Source organism: Dasypus novemcinctus, chromosome 30, assembly GCF_030445035.2.
Source record: "Dasypus novemcinctus isolate mDasNov1 chromosome 30, mDasNov1.1.hap2, whole genome shotgun sequence".
Classification (NCBI taxonomy): domain Eukaryota; kingdom Metazoa; phylum Chordata; class Mammalia; order Cingulata; family Dasypodidae; genus Dasypus; species Dasypus novemcinctus.
In genome coordinates this window covers 22,025,400-22,043,281 of record NC_080702.1, presented here as the reverse complement: position 1 = coordinate 22,043,281, position 17,882 = coordinate 22,025,400, and positions in this window count along the sequence as shown.

The window sequence follows — 17,882 nt, the reverse complement described above, 5'->3', positions numbered from 1 at the left end:
AAGAGACTATTTAAGAGCCCTTAGAAGTAAATGATGAAACTATTACTGGAAACTGGAGGAGAGATGATCCATGTTTGAAAGTCTCAGAGAACTTAGCAAGATAGACTCCTGATGTTGCATGGAAGGCAGAATTTCAAAACTACAAGCTTGGAAATTTAGCCAAGGAGATTTCCAAACTAAATATGGAAAATTCACCCTGTCTTGTTCTTGAAGCTTCTAGCAAAGTGTTATAGGAAAGATATAAGCTGATATCTGAACTGTTGGGTAAAAAGAAACAAGAAACTGATTCTGGGAATTGTGAACCTCTGGAAATCAAGTCCCCAGATGATAGTGCCCAATCTGAGAACTTAAATAAGCCTGTAAATCAGTATTAACAATGAAGTTATCCAGGAAAGACTTGTGGAAAGTCTGACTCTCTGATGGCTTGGACCCATGATTCCTACATGCTAAACTAACAAGCTTTTTGAGAGAACTGTCAGTCTGGACTAAAAGGCAAAGAGAGAGGAAAGATGGAAAGGAAAAGGGCTTTCAGAGTAAACCATGGAAGCTGAATTCTGGAATTAAGGCATCTCCTTGTCCCAAGAGGAGAATACAACCCATGTGTATAGAGAGGGTGTGTTTGCCCTGGCAGTTGAAGCAGGTGGATTTTCCATCCCTATGTTCAGGGAGAGTTTTGCTGCCCCAGGCCACAGAAAGGGTGGAGCACATTCCACAAGAGTTAGGGAGAGTGAGATCAACATCCCATATGTCTAAGAGGGGCAGGCTTGTCCCCCATAGGTTAGGGAAGGCCAGGTTGCCAATTACTTGCTCTGAGAGAGTTGGACCTGTATGTCAGAGATCAGGGAGAAACTTGCTGTCACCTTACTGCATAAGGGGATTCAGACATTAATTCCAAGATTGGGGAAGGAGTGTCCAAAACCCCAATGTTCTTGGAGGCTGACATCTGGAGCTTTGTTGCCACCCAGACGCTTGATGAGGGTGCAACCAGGAAAATGGCCATTGGGCAAGTCTGTGGAAAGTGTTGGTCCCCATCAGGCCCAAGCGAAAAGGAACAACCATCTTGAGAATGACTCAAAGTTTGAATCTAATGGAGCATGAAGTGCAAATTTATGTAATCGTAGGGACCCACGACTCATGTTTCCCTCCCAATTTCTCTTTATGGTAATGCAAATATTTTTCCTTTGTCCCTTTGTATATTGGAAGCAGAAAAATTGTTTTATAGCTTTTAGAGGCCTACAGCAAGACAGGGCATTGCCCAAAGGCAAACTGTATTTCTACCTGTGATATGATTTTATACTTATCATTGTTATTGCTTAAGTTTTTTTTTTAATATTGTAATGTCTTTTTGGAATTCAGAGGGTGCAAGTTTGATATTAGTTATGAATTCCAAAATGTGATATTGATTATATGTGTAAACTGGTCTGTTCCTCTGGGGGTGATACCCCTTCGATTGTATTAAATTCAGAGGTTTCACTTTTACATTATTAGACAAGAAGGGACTTGATTTGACCACATCATTAGGATGACTCAGAGCTGAGTTCCCACCCTCTTGGTGGGCTACATAAATGGATGTTCAATCAAGAATATGTAAGTACATGCACAGAACACAGAGGAAGAGAGACAGGCTCATAGACAAGGAAGAGGCCTTGGGAAGAGAAGTGACCTAATAGTTTGCAGCTGAGGAGAACAGAGCAGCTTGGAAGCCATGAGAGATGAGTTTTATGCCAGCCTACACGTGGAATCACAAGAATCTGGGGATACAGAGCCTAAAGAGAAAGAAAGGTCAAAATCTCACAGATGTTGCCCACCATTTTGCTTCAATATGTGGCAAAAGATGTTGGTAAGAAAGTACCTTTTGAATTGGACTCTTTAGGGCATTGTGAGTGTAAGCTTCTACCACAAGTACATGAACTTTATAAAAGCCAAAGCATTTCTGGTATTTTGCATCATGATCCCTTTAGGCTGACTAATTAACCACATTAACAAATTGAAGGAAAAATTTCCCATGATCATCTCAATTGATGGAGATAATGAATTAGAAAAAATCCAACATTCTTTCTAGAAAAAACACTTCAAAATATTGGAATAGAAGGAAAATTCCTCAATATGATAAACAACATATGAAAAAAACACAGCCAACTTTTTACTCAGTGGGGAAAGGTTGAAAGCTTTCTAACATCAGAAACTAGACAAGGATGCCCACTCTCACCACTGTTATTCAACATTATACTAGAAGTTCTAGCTAGAACAATTAGATCACATTGAGAATCTTGGTGTCTAGAAGAGAGACAGGTATGTTAACAAATGGGTCCTAAAGTTCTGTAGATGCAAAATTAGAAATCTTTATGTACTTCCATATGTTCCAAAGAAAAGAGTGTTGGATTCTATCCAGAGGGGACAGTGGGTGTTCTGGGGGAGGTAAAGCTTGTTCTGTCTGGAAAGATGTAAAAAAATCAAAGGTGGAATAGTGTGTGGTACTCATGGTGGGTGAAGCAGCAGTAGCATTGACCTAGGGTGTGAAACAGCAAGGAATGTTTGAATAACTGCAGAAATCCTGGTAACTATGGTTTTCAGGTGTGTGGAAAGAGAATCGTGAGAAAAGAGAGACAGAGATAAGGACTTTGAAATTTACCTTGTAGGGATTCATAAGCCATAGGCTTGTCAATTATATTTATTTATATATATATATTAGTTTACTTCCTGTTTTTTGTCTTTAATTTTAATAATACATTCAAAAAATATGAGGTCCTCATATACCCCCCACCCCCCTCACGCCACTCCTCCCCCCGTAACAACAATTTCCTCTATCATCATGTGATATTCTTTGCATTTGGTGAATACATCTCTGAGCACCGCTGCACCTCATGGTCAATGGTCCACATCATAGCCCACACTCTCCCACATTCCACCCAGGGGGCCATGGGAGAACATAGAGTGTCTGGTAACTGTTCCTGCAGCACCACCCAGGACAGCTTCAGGTCCCGAAAATACCCAAACATCTCATCTCTTCCTCCCACTCCCTACCCACAGCAGTCACCATGACCAACTTTCTCCCCTCCAATGCCATATTTTCTTCGATTACTAATCACAATAGTTCATGAATAGAATATCAGTAAGTGCACTCTAATCCATACTCTATTCCTCCATCCTGTGGACCTTTGAATGGTTGTGCCCACTCCACGTCTATGTCAAGACGGGGGCTTAGATTCCACATGGATGCTGGATGCAATTCTCCCGCTTTCAGTTGTAGGCACTCTTTGCTCCCTGGTGTGGTGGTTGACCTTCTTCACCTCTGTAGGTAGAGCAGCAGAGACATTCAGCCTGGCTATGTTGCGAGTGACTAGATGAGCACATCCTCTAAGTCCACAGGCTTTTGGGCACACCCAAAAGATGGTGCATTGGCACTAAGCCAAATGTCTCCAGCCCCACCTCACCCTCCTCCTGAAAGCCCTCCACCTATCAGCTATGCCCGTAAGCAAAACCGCTATATAAACACTGCAACTTCCAGAATAAAGCAGACACGTGTCATGAACCCGTCTCCAGAGTGAGTGTATCTCCATCGTCCTTACCCCAACAAGCCTCCCTCATTCAACACACCTCCATGTTAGCTGAGTGGGATAAGTCTAATAAACCAGAGTGCAGGAGCTCAAGTCTGTTGAATCTCAGGGCCTGGCAATCACACGGTCAGTCCAGAGACTCAGATCCCGTGGGTATACATTAAACACCAGCACCAACTACAGTTCTGGTAAAAGTAACAGGAGAGACTTGTGAACAAAGATCACATCTGAGTCCAGCTCCATCACACAGAAACACAAATTCCAAAGTAGAGCCAACTGACATGGCACTGAACTCCATCTGCCATGACCATAGAACCTGTGGGTCTCTGTAGCTCTCAGAAGAACCAATACCTAGGGTTGTATCTACTTTATCTGTCTCAGGGACTCTGCTAATTTGTGCATAAGGGCCACCCCTCTGATAACCTACTAGCTCTTTTTGGAGACTCATAGCCATATAAACTCAGTTGTCTTTCCATTTCCCCCTTTTATTCAGGTCAAAAAGCATTTTTAATTCCTGGTATTATAGGTAGATTGAGATATTCTGCTGGTATGAGTTGACCCTTTTATTCAAGGCATTTTCTAGTTACATCATCAGGTGGTACTTGGTAGTAATCCCTCAGTGCCAGTGAGTCTCATCCCCGGGAGTCATGTCACATGCTGGGGGGAAGGCAACGCATTTACATGCTGAGTTTGGCTTCGAGACTGGCCACATTTGAGGAACATGGAGGGTCTCAGGAGGTAAGTCTTAGGCACCCTACAGCTGTCAGCCTTGTTCTTATTTCAGGTGGACAGGCTCACAAGCATAGTCATTTCTATCGAGGGTTCATTGTTGGACCTTCCTTCTTTTTTGGTCTTTGCCGTTGCACTTGGGGGATTGTTGCTGTTCTTTTAGGGACTGTTATAGAGCTCTCCTGGCTAGGATCTCATCACTCCCTCAGTTGTTGTTTTTAATTGTATCCACTATGAAAATATCCAAACATTTTTATGTACCCTGGATATATGCCCTGCAGAAATCCCTGCCAACCATGTGTCCCCTGTCAATAACATCCCACACCAGTATTCCTCCCCTGCCACTCTTGAACCTCTCTGTGATCCAAAATTTCTTCAAAAGTGAAGCCCAATATATTGCCAGGTTCCATTAATAGTAAAATGGAATATAATGATGAGTTTAAAGGTTAGATATAGAATATATATTAATTTAGAAAAATTAAGGTAAAAATAAATTGGGGTATCAAAAAATTTAAAAATGCAAAAGCTTTGTTTTTGATGTTTTGCATACTATCAGTGCAATAAGTGTTTCCCTGTATGCAAATGGGAAAGGCAACTACTTCCGTCTTTTCCTCAGTGTTGAAGTCCTTTTTCTTTCCTTTTTTCTAATTATTAAGCTTATCTTCACAAAAGTTTTAGATCACAGTAATTCATATATACAATATACAGTACTCCCACATATCCAACACAAAACCCTTTTCCCTTCCACAGCAATAATCTTTTTTCATATTCATACTATATTTACTGAAACTGATGTACAGATATTAAGACAATAGCTTTCAAACAAGGTAACATTTGTGTTTACATTGTGGTTTATATTTTAGACTACAGAATTTTCTAACTTTTAAATTATCTTATGTTTTACATTATGATTTACATTTTAGCCTATTGGTCCCTTTATATTTGTGGTATAATTTTACATGTCTTATATCCATCCTTGAATAATCTTGTGGAACACTTCTATTGCCTACACTGTTACATTGGTTCCATCTATTCAATACCTCTTTCCCCTCCCCTTAGAGCCCACAGTGACAGTCAATCTTCATAGCTTGAAAGGACATGTTCGGAGATAGTTGCAACAGTGTTGAGGGCTTGACATGCTCAACTGCCCTACTGCACTGGGAGCCACCAATTCTTTCAAGAGATACAATTCCCTCTATTTGAGAGAATCAGTTCACCCCAGGATGTGCGTATACTTCACTCCCATTATATGGGTCTTTATCCAATGATAAAACCCACTATGGCAAAATGAGCATTCACATATTCCCTAGGAGCCTGTCTGGCATCAGATTATCCCCCTTAAGCATCCTAAACAGGTAAACTTCCTTATTCTATGTTTGAAAAACTTTTCTCAGCATTATACTCGCAACAAATACCTGACAATCTCCTATGTTCATATGTTGCCTCACCGTCCCTCCAATTTCTTGGGCAATAATACCCATCCTCCCATCCCTAGGCTCCCTCAAGCCCAAAAACCCCACCCAAAAGTAACTCTATACCTCCATTTTATCCCTTCTTTGTATAAATACTTGCCTCCAGCTTATCATAGATTTCACCCAGGTAGGTGTCAGTTTACATCCTTCCTCTAACCCCCAAGTTCCTGTAAGCCTATCATCCAGTCTCTAGCTCTCTGAGGCAGCTTGGTTAACTTATTTCATATCATTGAGGTCATGTAGTATTTCTCCTTCAATGCCTGGGTTGCTTCACTCAAAATAAGGTTCTCAAGATTCATCCATGTTATCATGTGTGTTTGTAGTGTATTCATTTTTAGAGCCGAGCAGTATTCCATACAATGTATATACCACAATTTATTTATCTATTCATCATTCATCTGTTGATGGGCATTTGGGTGGATTCCAAGTTTTGGCAATAGTGAACCATGTTACTACGAACATTGGTGTGCATATATCGGTTTGTGTCCTTGTTTTCAGTTCTGCTGTGTATATGCCCAGCAGTGGAATTGCTGAGTCATATGGCAAATCTATGGCTACTTTTTTGAGAAACCACCAAACTGTCCTCCAGAATGGCTGGATCCTTCTGCATTCCCACCAGCAGTGGATGAGTGTTCCCATTCCTCCACATCCTTTCCAGCATTTGTAGTCTTCTGGTTTTTTTCATAGCTGCCAATCTTATGGGAATAAGATGGTTTCTCATTGTAGTTTTGGTTTGCATTTCCCTGATAGCTAGAGATTTGGAGCACTTTTTCATGTGCTTTTTGCCATTTGTATTTCTTCTTTGGAGAAGTGCCTGTTTAAATCTTTTCTCCATTTTTAAAATGGGTTGTTTGTCTTTTTATTTTTAAGATATAGGAGTTCTTTATATATACAGGTTATGAGTTTCCTATCAGATATATGGTTACCAAATATTTCCTCCCATTGTGTAGGCTCTCATTTCACTTTCTTAACAAACTCCTTTGAGGTGCAGAAGGCTTTAATTTCGAGGAAGTCCCATTTATCTATTTGTTCTTTTGCTGCTCGTGTTTTGGGTGTGAAGTTCATAAAGCCATTTGCTATTACAAGGTCTTGTATATACTTCCCTACACTGCTTTCCTAAGTCTTTATGGTCTTGGCTCTTAGATTTAGGTCTTTGATCCATTTTGAGTTGATTTTGTATAAATATGAGGTGGTAATCCTCTTTCATTCTTTTACATATGAATATCCAGTTCTCCAGGCACCATTTGTTGAATACTCCATTCTCTCCCAGTTGAGAGGGTTTGGTGGCTTTATTGAATATTATATGCCTATATATGTGAGGATCTATATCAGAACTCTCAATTTGTTTCCATTGGTCTGTGTGTCTCCTTGTACCAATACCATGCTGTTTTCACTACTGTAGCTTTGTATTATGTTTTGAAGTCAGGTCAGTTTTGGTAGGATAGACATTTTAATAATATTTAGTCTTCCTACCCATGAACAGGGAATATTTTTCCATTTGTTTAGGTCTTCATTGATTTCCTTGAACAGTGTTGTGTAGTTCTCTGTGTATAAGTTTTTTACATCTTTAGTTAAATTTATTCCTAGGTATTTGATTTTTTTATTGACTTTTGCAAATGTTATTTGCTTCTTGATTTCCTCCTGAACTTGCTCATTATTTGTGTACAGAAATGCTACTCGTTTTTGCACGTTCATCTTATAACATACAACCTAACTTTTCACATTTATGAGTTCTAGAAGGTTTGTTGCAGACTTCTCAGGGTTTTCTATATATAGGATCATGTCATCTACAAATAATGAAATTTTGACTTCTTCCTTTCCAATTTGAATGCCTTTTATATCTGGTTCTTGCCTCAGTGCTTGAGCAAGTACATCTAAGACAATGTTAAATAAAAGAGGTGATAGTGGGAATCCTTGTATTGTTCTGATCTTAGAGGGAAGGATTTTAGGATTTCACCATCATAAACGATGTTGGCTGTGCTTTTTCACATATACTCTTTATCATGTTCAGAAAATTTCCGTGTATTCTGATATTTTGCAGTGTTTTTATCAAGAAAATGTGCTGTATTTTGTGAAATGCTTTCTCTGCATCTATAGATATAATCATGTGATTTTTTCCCTTCAATCTGTTTATATGGTGTATTACATTGATTGATTTTCTTATGTTGAACCATCCTTGCATACCCGGAATAAATCCCACTTGGTTATGGTGTATAATTCATTTAATGTGTTGTTGAATATGGTTAGTAATTATTTTGTTGAGGATTTTTGCATCTAGGTCCATTAGAAGAAATTGGTCTGTAATTTTCCTTTCTTGTGCTGTCTTTGGCTTTGGTACTAGGGTAATGTTGGCATCATAGAAGGAGTTAGGCAATATTCTTTCTGTTTTGATTTTTTGGAAGAGTTTCAGCAGCATTGGTGTTAGTTCTTTCTGGAATGTTTTGTAGAATTCACCTGTGAAGCCGTCTAGCCCTGGGCTCTTAGTTGGGAGGCTTTAAATGACTGATTCTATCTCTTTACTTCTGATTGGTTTGTTGAAATCATCAATTTCTTCTTTCATCAGTACAGGCTGCTTATGTGTTTCTACAAATTTTTCCATTTCCTCTGAATTGTCATTTTTTGTTGGAATATAATTTTACTTTTTTTTTTTTTGGAGAGGATGTGAGAATTATTTTATTTTATTTTTTTATTTTTATTTGTTTATTGATTTTGTAATATTATTACATTAAAAATATATATGTAAGGTCCCATTCAACCCCACCCCCCCACCCCACCTCTGCCCCCCCCCCAGCAACACTCGTTCCCATCATCATGACACATCCATTGGATTTGGTAAGTACATCTTTGGGCACCACTGCACCTCATAGTCAATGGTCCACATCATGGCCCATACTCTCCTCCATTCCATCCAGTGGGCCCTGTGAGGATTTTCAATGTCCAGTGATTGCCTCTGAAGCACCATCCAGGGCAGCTCCATGTCCCAAAGACGCCTCCACCTCTCATCTCTTCCTGCCTTTCCCCATACCCACCAGCCACCATGTCCACTTTTCCCAATCCAATGCCACCTCTTCTATGTGGACATCGGATTGGTTGTGTCCATTGCACCTCTATGTCAAGAGGAGGCTCAGATTCCACATGGATGTTGGATGCAATCCTCCCACTTTCAGTTGTAATCACTCTAGGCTTCATGGTGTGGTGGTTGTCCTTCTTCAACTCCATCTTAGCTGAGTGTGGTAAGTCCAATAAATCATATTGTAGGTGCTGGAGTCTGTTGAGGCTCAGGACCTGGCTATCACATTGTCAGTCCAGAGATTCAAATCCCCTAAATATATCTTAAACCCCAACATTAACTGCACCTCCAGCACATTAGCATGAAAGTCTTATGAAGGAAGATCCCATCTGAGTCCAGATTCATCACACATAAACACCAGTTCCAAAAAGGGGCCATCTGACCTGGTAGTTAACCCCATCGGCCATGACCATAATTCCCATGGGTCTCTTTAGCCCTCGAAGGAACCGATATCTGGGGGTTGTATCTGCTTTATCTGTCTCTCTGACTCTGCTCAGTTGTGCATGAGGGCAATCCTTCTGCCAGCCTCCAGACTCTTTTTTAGAAACTCGTAGCCATATAAACTCATTTCTCTGTTCCATTTCCCCCTTACTTTAGGTCAAACAGCATTTTAAAGTCATGTTATTTTATGTAGACAGGGATATTCTGCTGATCTGCATTGAACCTTCCGTATAAGGTCATTTTCCAGTTGCATCATCAGTTGGTAGTTGATAGTGGTCCCTCGGTGCCAGGGAGGCTCATCCCCGGGTGTCATGTCCCACGCTGGGGGGAAGGCATTGCATTTACATGCTGAGTTTGGCTTCGAGACTGGCCACATTTGAGTAACATGAAGGCTGACAGGAGGAAATTCCCAGGCACAATGTTGCTCTAGGCCTTGTTCTTATTTTAGGCTTATCAGCTCACAAGCATAGTCATTAGCATCAGGGGCTCACTGTTGAACCCTCACTCCCTCCCGGTCCCCGCCACTGTACCTGGGAGACTGTCGCTGATCCCCTAGGGACCACAACAGAGCACCACTGGCCAGGAACCCAGTACCCCCCCTGCTGTGGTTTTTAATTGTTGCCACTATGAGTATATCCAAACATTACCATGCACCCTGGACATATGTTCTGTACAGCTCCCTGTCAGCCATATATCACCTGTCATTGGTATCCCATACCAGTATCCCTCCATTGCCATTGTTGAAACCCTCTGTGATCCAGAACTCCCCGAAATTTGAAGCCCAATATAATGTCATGGTCCCTTACTAGGGAATGGCATATAGCGATGGATTTAAAGGTTAGATAAAGAACTTGGATAAAGTTAGATAAAGAACTTAGATAAAGAATGTTGACTTGAAAAAATTCTACATCCTTTTTTTTTTTTTTTTTTTTCCCCTAATTATTCAGCTTCTCTTCACAGGAGTCCTAGACCACAGCAATGCATATATATAATATACAGCACTCCCATACATCCACCACAAAACCTTTTTCCTTCCACAGCGATACTCTTACACCCTATTCACATCATATTTACTTAACGTGATGTACAGAGTCTGAGACATTAGCTTTCTAACAAGGTGACATCTGTGCTTACATTATGGTGCATACTTTAGGATACACAGTTCTTTACATTCTTAGTTATCCTATGTTTTACATTATGGTTGACATTATCAGTCTGTCATCTCCTATATGTTATGGTGTAATATTACATGTTTTATATCCATCCTTGTGTACTCTCAAGAAACTCCTCTCTTACCCCCCATTTACCTTGGTTCCACACATTTAACGTCCATTTTCCCTTCCACCTTGGTGCCCACAGTGACAGCCAACCTCCGTTTCCTGAGGAGCCACTTCCAGAGATAGATGGAATAGTGTTCAGGGCCTAACTTGCTCAACTGCCCCAATGCCCTGGGAGCCACCCTTTCTCTCGAGGGATACAGTTCCGTCTATTTGGTGGCATTAGTCCTCCCCAGGATGTGGGTCCACCCCCACTCTCACTACTTGGGTTTCTACCCCATGGTGACACCCACTCTGGCAGAATGAGCATTTAGACATTCCCCAGGAGCCCGTCCTGCATCAAACCCTCCCCTCCGAGCATTCTAAACAGGTAACCCTCTTTATTATATTTTGATATGATTTTCTCGGCATTTTACTCTCCACCAACACCTGACCCTCTCCTGTGTTCGTACGCTACCCCTCCCTCCCCCCACTTTTGGGCAATGTTACCCATCCGTCCCTTCCCAGCCACCCTCAAAACCATAAAGCCCCAACCAAAGGCAACACCTTGCCCCCCTTTTATCTCTTCTTTGTGTTCATACTTACCACCATCTCATCTTAAATTCCACCCCTGCAGACATTGGCTCATATCCTTCCTCCACCCTCCGATTTCCTGTAAGCCTATCGTTCAGTCTCTTGCTATCTAAGGCAGCTTGTTTATTTCATATCATTGAGGTCATGTAGTATTTGTCCTTCAATGTCTGGGTTGCTTCACTCAACATAAGGTTCTCAAGATTCATCCATGTTATCACATGTGTTTGTAGTGTGTTTGTTCTTACAGCCGAGTAGTATTCCATTGTGTGTATATACCACATTTTATTGATCCACTCATCTGTTGATGGGCATTTGGGTTGATTCCAACTTTTGGCAATAGTGAACAATGCTGCTATGAACATTGGTGTACATATATCTGTTTGTGTCCTTGTTTTCAGTTCTGCTGGGTATATACCCAGCAGTGGTATTGCTGGGTCATATGGCAAATCTATGGCTAGTTTTTTGAGAAACCGCCATACTGTCCTCCAGAACGGTTGGATCCTTCTGCATTCCCACCAGCAGTGGATGAGTGTTCCCCTTCCTTCACATCCTCTCCAGCACTTGTATTATTCTGTTTTTTTCATAGCTGCCAATCTTACGGGTGTAAGATGGTATCTCATTGTAGTTTTAATTTGCATTTCCCTGATAGCTAGAGATTTGGAACATTTTTTCATGTGCTTTTTTGCCATTTGTATTTCTTCTTCAGAGAAGTGTCTGTTTAAGTCTTTTTCCCATTTTTTAAATGGGTTGTTTATCTTTTTATTTTCAAGATATAAAAGTTCTTTATATATGCACGTTATAAGTTTCTTATCAGATATATGATTGCCAAATATTTTCTCCCACTGTGTGGGCTCCCTTTTTACTTTCTTGACAAACTCCTTTGAGGTTCAGAAGGCTTTAATTTTGAGGTAGTCCCATTTATCTATTAGTTCTTTTGCTGCTCGTGATTTTGGTGAGATGTTCATAAATCCATTTCCTATTACAAGGTCCTGTAGATGTTTCCCTACACTGCTTTCTAAGGTTTTTATGGTCTTGGCTCTTCTTTGTAGGTCTTTGATCCATCTTGAGTTGATCTTTGTATAAGGTGTGAGATGGTAATCCTCTTTCATTCTTCTACATATGGCTATCCAGTTCTCCAGACACCATTTGTTGAATAGGCCACTCTCTCCCAGTTGAGAGGTTTTGGTGGCTTTATCGAATATTATGTGGCTGTATATGTGAGGTTCTATATCAGAGCTTTCAATTCAATTCCATTGGTCTATGTGTCTCTCCTTATGCCAATACCATGCTGTTTTCACCACCGTAGCTTTGTAGGATGTTTTGAAGTCAGGTAGTGTGATTCCTCCAATTTCGTTTTTCTTTTTCAGTATGTCTTTGGCTATTCGGGGTCTCTTTCCTTCCCAAATAAATTTCATAGTTAGTTTTTCTAGTTCCTTAAAGAAGGCTGTGTTAACTTTTATTGGGATTGCATTGAATGTGTAGATCAGTTTTGGTAGGATAGACATCTTAATAATATTCAGTCTTCCTATCCATGAACAAGGAATAGTCTTCCATTTATTCAGGTCTTCTTTGATTTCCTTGAACAATCTTGTATAGTTCTCGGTGTATAAATTCTTTACCTCTTTAGTTAAATTTATTCCTAAGTATTTGATTTTTTTATTTACTATTGTGAATGGTATTTGTTTCTTGATTTCCTCCTGATCTTGCTCATTATTAGTGTACAGGAATGCTACTGATTTTGCGCAGTGATCTTATAACCTACGACTTTACTAAACTCATTTATGAGTTCTAGAATCTTCGTTGTAGATCTCTCAGGGTTTTCTATGTATAGGATCATGTCATCTGCAAATAATGAAATTTTGACTTCTTCCTTTCCAATTTGAATGCCTTTTATTTCTGGTTCTTGCCTCAGTGCTCGAGCAAGTACTTCTAAGACAATGTTAAATAGGAGTGGAGACAGTGGGCATCCTTGTCTTGTTCCTGAGTTTAGAGGGAAGGAGTCTAGGATTTCTCCATTGTAAACAATATTGGCTTTAGGTTTTTCATATATACTCTTTATCATGTTCAAAAAATTTCCTTGTATTCCAATCTTTTGGAGTGTTTTTATCAAGAAAGGGTGCTGTATTTTGTCAAATGCTTTTTCTGCATCAATAGATATAATCATGTGATTTTTTTTCCTTCAATCTGTTTATATGGTGTATTACGTTGATTGATTTTCTTATGTTGAACCATCCTTGCATACCTGGGATGAATCCCACTTGGTCATGGTGTGTAATACGTTTAATGTGTTGTTGAATACGATTAGCAAGTATTTTGTTAAGTATTTTTGCGTCTAGATTCATTAGAGAAATTGGTCTGTAATTTTCCTTTCTTGTGATGTCTTTGTTTGGCTTTGGTACTAGGGTAATGTTGGCATCATAGAAGGAGTTGGGTAATGTTCTTTCTGTTTCGATTTTTTGGAATAGTTTCAGCAGGATTGGTGTCAGTTCTTTCCGGAATGTTTTGTAGAATTCACCTGTGAAGCCATCTGGCCCTGGGCTCTTCTTAGTTGGGAGATTTTTAATAACTGATTCTATCTCTCTGCTTGTGATTGGTTTGTTAAGATCATCAATTTCTTCTTTTGTCAATATGGGCTGCTTATGTGTTTCTATGAATTTGTCCATTTCCTCTAGATTTTCATTTTTGTTGGAATATAGTTTTTCAAAATATCCTCTTATGATAGTCTTTATTTCTGTGGGTTCAGTGGTGATATCGCCTTTCTCATTTCTTATTTTGTGTATTTGCATCTTCTCTCTTTTTTTCTTTGTTAGTGTTGCTAAAGGTTTGTCAATTTTGTTAATCTTCTCAAAAAACCAGCTCTTGGTCTTGTTTATCTGTTCAAGTGCTTTCTTATTTTCTATTTCATTTAGTTCTGCTCTTATCTTTGTTATTTCTTTCCTTCTTCTTCCTGTTGGGTTACTTTGTTGTTGTTTTTCTAATTCCTTCAAATGTGCAGTTAGTTCTTCAATTTTTGTTCTTTCTTCTTTTTTGATATATGAATTTATGGCTATAAACTTCCCTCTCAGTACTGCTTTTGCTGCATCCCATAAATTTTGGTATGTTGTGTTATCATTATCATTTGTTTCAAGGTAGTCATTGATTTCTTTTGAGATTTCCTCTTTGATCCACTGTTTTTCTAAGAGTGTGCTGTTTAATTTCCAAATCGTGGTGTGAAATCTGGGCTTCTGTCCCTTGCAAATCTCCAGCTTGACTCCACTGTGGTCAGAGATAATGTTTTGTATGATTTCAATCTTTCTGAATTCGTTCAGCCTTTCTTTGTGGCCTAGCATATGATCTATCTTGGAGAATGATCCATGTGCGCTTGAGAATAATGTATATCCTGCTGTGTTTGGGTGTAGCAATCTATATATATCTAGTAGATCCAGCTCCTCTAATATACTATTCAGATGTTTTGTTTCTTTGGTGATTCTCTTTTGAGATGTTCTGTCCAGAGTTGATAGTGGTGTATTAAAATCCCCCACTATAATTGTAGATGTATCTGTTCTTTCACTTAATTTTTCCAGCGTTTGCCTGACGTATTTAGAGGCACCCTTGTTAGGGGCATAGATATTTATGATTGTTCGATCTTCTTGACAGATTTTCCCTTTCACTAAAATGTAGTATCCTTCTTTGTCTCTCACAATTGTTTCACATTTAAAGTCTATTTTGTCTGATATTAATATAGCTACTCCTGCCTTTTTTTGGTTATTGTTAGCTTGTATGATTGTTTTCCAGCCATTCACTTTCAATCTCCATGCGTCTCTGGGTCTAAGATGTGTCTCTTGTAGACAGCATATGGATGGGTCATATTTCCTTATCCAATGTCCCAGTCTGAATCTTTTGATAGGTGAGTTTAATCCATTGACATTCAGTGTTATTACTATCAAGGAATTATTTGTGTTAGCCATATTTTGATTGGATTTGTGTTTGTCATATTTTGTTTGTATATTTTTTTTTGTCTTTTTTGTTATTGTTGTTGGTCTTATACTCTCCTCTAACTCTGCCTTTCCTGTTTTTTCCTTTCTTCCTGTAGAACTCCCTTTAGAATTTCTTGAAGGGGACGTTTCTTGTTGGTATACTCTTTCAGTTTCTGTTTGTCTGCGAATATTTTGAATTCTCCATCATGTTTGAATGCTAATTTAGCTGGATAGAGTATTCTTGGTTGGAAATTTCTTTCCTTTAGTACCTTGACTATATCATACCACTGCCTTCTTGCCTCCATGGTTTCAGAAGAGAAATCAGCACTTAATCTAATTGAGCTTCCCTTGTATGTGATGGTTTTCTTTTCTCTTGCTGCTTTTAGGATTTTCTCTTTGTCTTGAGCATTGGATAATTTGACAAGTATATGTCTTGGGGTGGGCCTGTTGGGGTTTATGACTTGTGGAGTGCGCTGTGCTTCTTGGATATGTACATCTGTCTCTTTCAGTAGATTTGGGAAGTTTTCAGCCATTATTTCCTGCAACATTCCTTCTGACCCCTTTCCCTTCTCTTCACCTTCTGGAATGCCTATAATACGTATGTTTGAGCGTTTTGCATTGTCATTCAGGTCCCTAAATCCTAATTGGATTTTTTCTATCTTCTTATTGACCCCTTCTACTATCTGTTTGATTTCTGAAGTACTGTCTTCCACATCACTAATTCTCTGCTCTGTCTCTTCTAGTCTGCTGATATTTGCTGCAAGTGTATTTTTGATTTCTTGAACTGTGGTGTTCATTCCCATCATATCTGTTATGTTTTTGCGTATGTCTGCAATTTCCCCTCCAAGTGATGTCTTCATGTTGTTAACCTCTTTCATTACTTCGTCAAATTTGTCGGTGATAAATGTTCTGAGATCTTTCATTGCTTGTGCAAAGTTTTGCTCCCCTTTGTGATTATTGGTTTGTTGATTGGATTCAGCCATGTTTTCCTGATTACTGGTTTGGTTTGTAGATTTTTGTTGCTTTCTGGTCATCTCTTTATCTTGACAGATTTAATCAGTTCCTTAGCTTCTTTGTCTGCTCTTGGAGGTTAATTAGCTGTTATTTTTGCATAGGTGTTATATCTTCTCTTTGTCACTTTTTTCTTCTCATTCTACTTTCTTGTTGTTGGTTAAGTTCACTTTAAAGGAAAGTATTAGTGTTGGGGGAAGGCAATTGTGTAAGCAAGGGAAAAGTGTAAAGTAACATTGGTGATATATGTTAACAAAGCAAGAATATGAGATCTGGGAGGATGGAGGTTAGATTTATGTAAATTGTGTAGAGTTATAGCAGTAGGTAGAGTACCTATTATGAGGTAGGTGATTGAATATGGGAGGATTATGGTATGAGCTAAAAAGCTATTGATTTCGTGAGAGAGGGAAAGAGAAAAAAAATGGTAATAGTTTCAAGAGTGGATAACAGACAGAAAACAAAACATAGGTATTAGAAATTAAGACTTAGACCCTTCGTGGATTGAAGAAAGGGAGGTGGGAGGTGGAATATGGCAGAGCCAGTAGATGGTGGCGGATATCAAGATGTAGGGGAAAGAGGATAGTGCAGGTAGGCTAAATCAGTTCACACAGAAATGAGGCAGTGGAGAATGAGAAAACCCCAGCGAATGTGAGGTGTTTCCTGCTGCACCTATTTTATAATTGAGTTAAAATAAACTAAGTAGAATATGAGGGACAAGAGGGAGAGAGACAACAGAGAAAAAGAAAGAAAAAAAAAAGAAAGTGGGGGGGAAGGGACAAGAGGAAGAAAGTAGAAGGGGATGGGCAAGGGGTGGGGAACAGATAGGGGAAAGAAAAAAAAAAACAGATATGCACGACCCAGAATTAAAACACCCACTTCACAGCACCTACCACGAAAAAAAGCCTTAAATAACTGAGTAAAAGAAAGACTTTGGGGGATACGCTGTGAGAGAAGACTAGGGGATAATGCGGTGTTAGCAATCAGGAAATTGAAAAAAGTAAAGAATAAGTCAAAATGAAAATAAAAACAAAACAAACTGAAATGATAAGGAAAGAACGCCAACGTTGAAGGCTAGGGCATTTAAGGACCTCAGATGGACCTCAGTGCGTGATGGATTCAGGGATGGAAAGTCTGAGATATTGAGGTCTCAAGAGATGTGAGTCTCTGTGGTGTGGGCCACCAGATTTTAGGGAATTCAGACTTGGCACCCTCCAATCTGGTCTACAGGAAGCCTGGGAGCCCCGCAGTGTAACACAGCCCTCAGGGATCCCCTCAGCTGGGTGCCAGCCTTAAGGAGGAAGTCAGATCCGCAAACTCTAAATTATGACTGAACCCTGCAATTCATTTACTTAGTTGGGCTCATTAGTATATTTCACTTCAGCTTTTAGACAGCTCCCGTCCTGTGATTCCAAACCTCTGCCACTAGAGGGCGCCTCTACACCACAGCCACTTTGCTAGTACAGATCTGAAGCCCGGCCTGTGACGCCGAAAACAGATTCGAAAATCGGATTTCCCAAGCTTTGCAAAATATTCCCTAATCTGCTTCCAGAAGTATCCCCCTCCCTTGCCGCAGCCTAATACAACTTTCCGATTACGTCTCTTTATTGCCTACAGCCTATTTGGGTCGGAGACCGGCTGCCAGGCTTTTGGGGGCGGGGCTTCAGGCGGAAGCACTATTGTTTATGTTCGCAATCACAAGTTTCTCCCGCTTCACAACAAAGCACCGTCTATCTTCCCAAATCGCACTGCAAAGGCGACCCGTCGCATCAACCCGTGCACAGCTCGCCCAGAGCTTG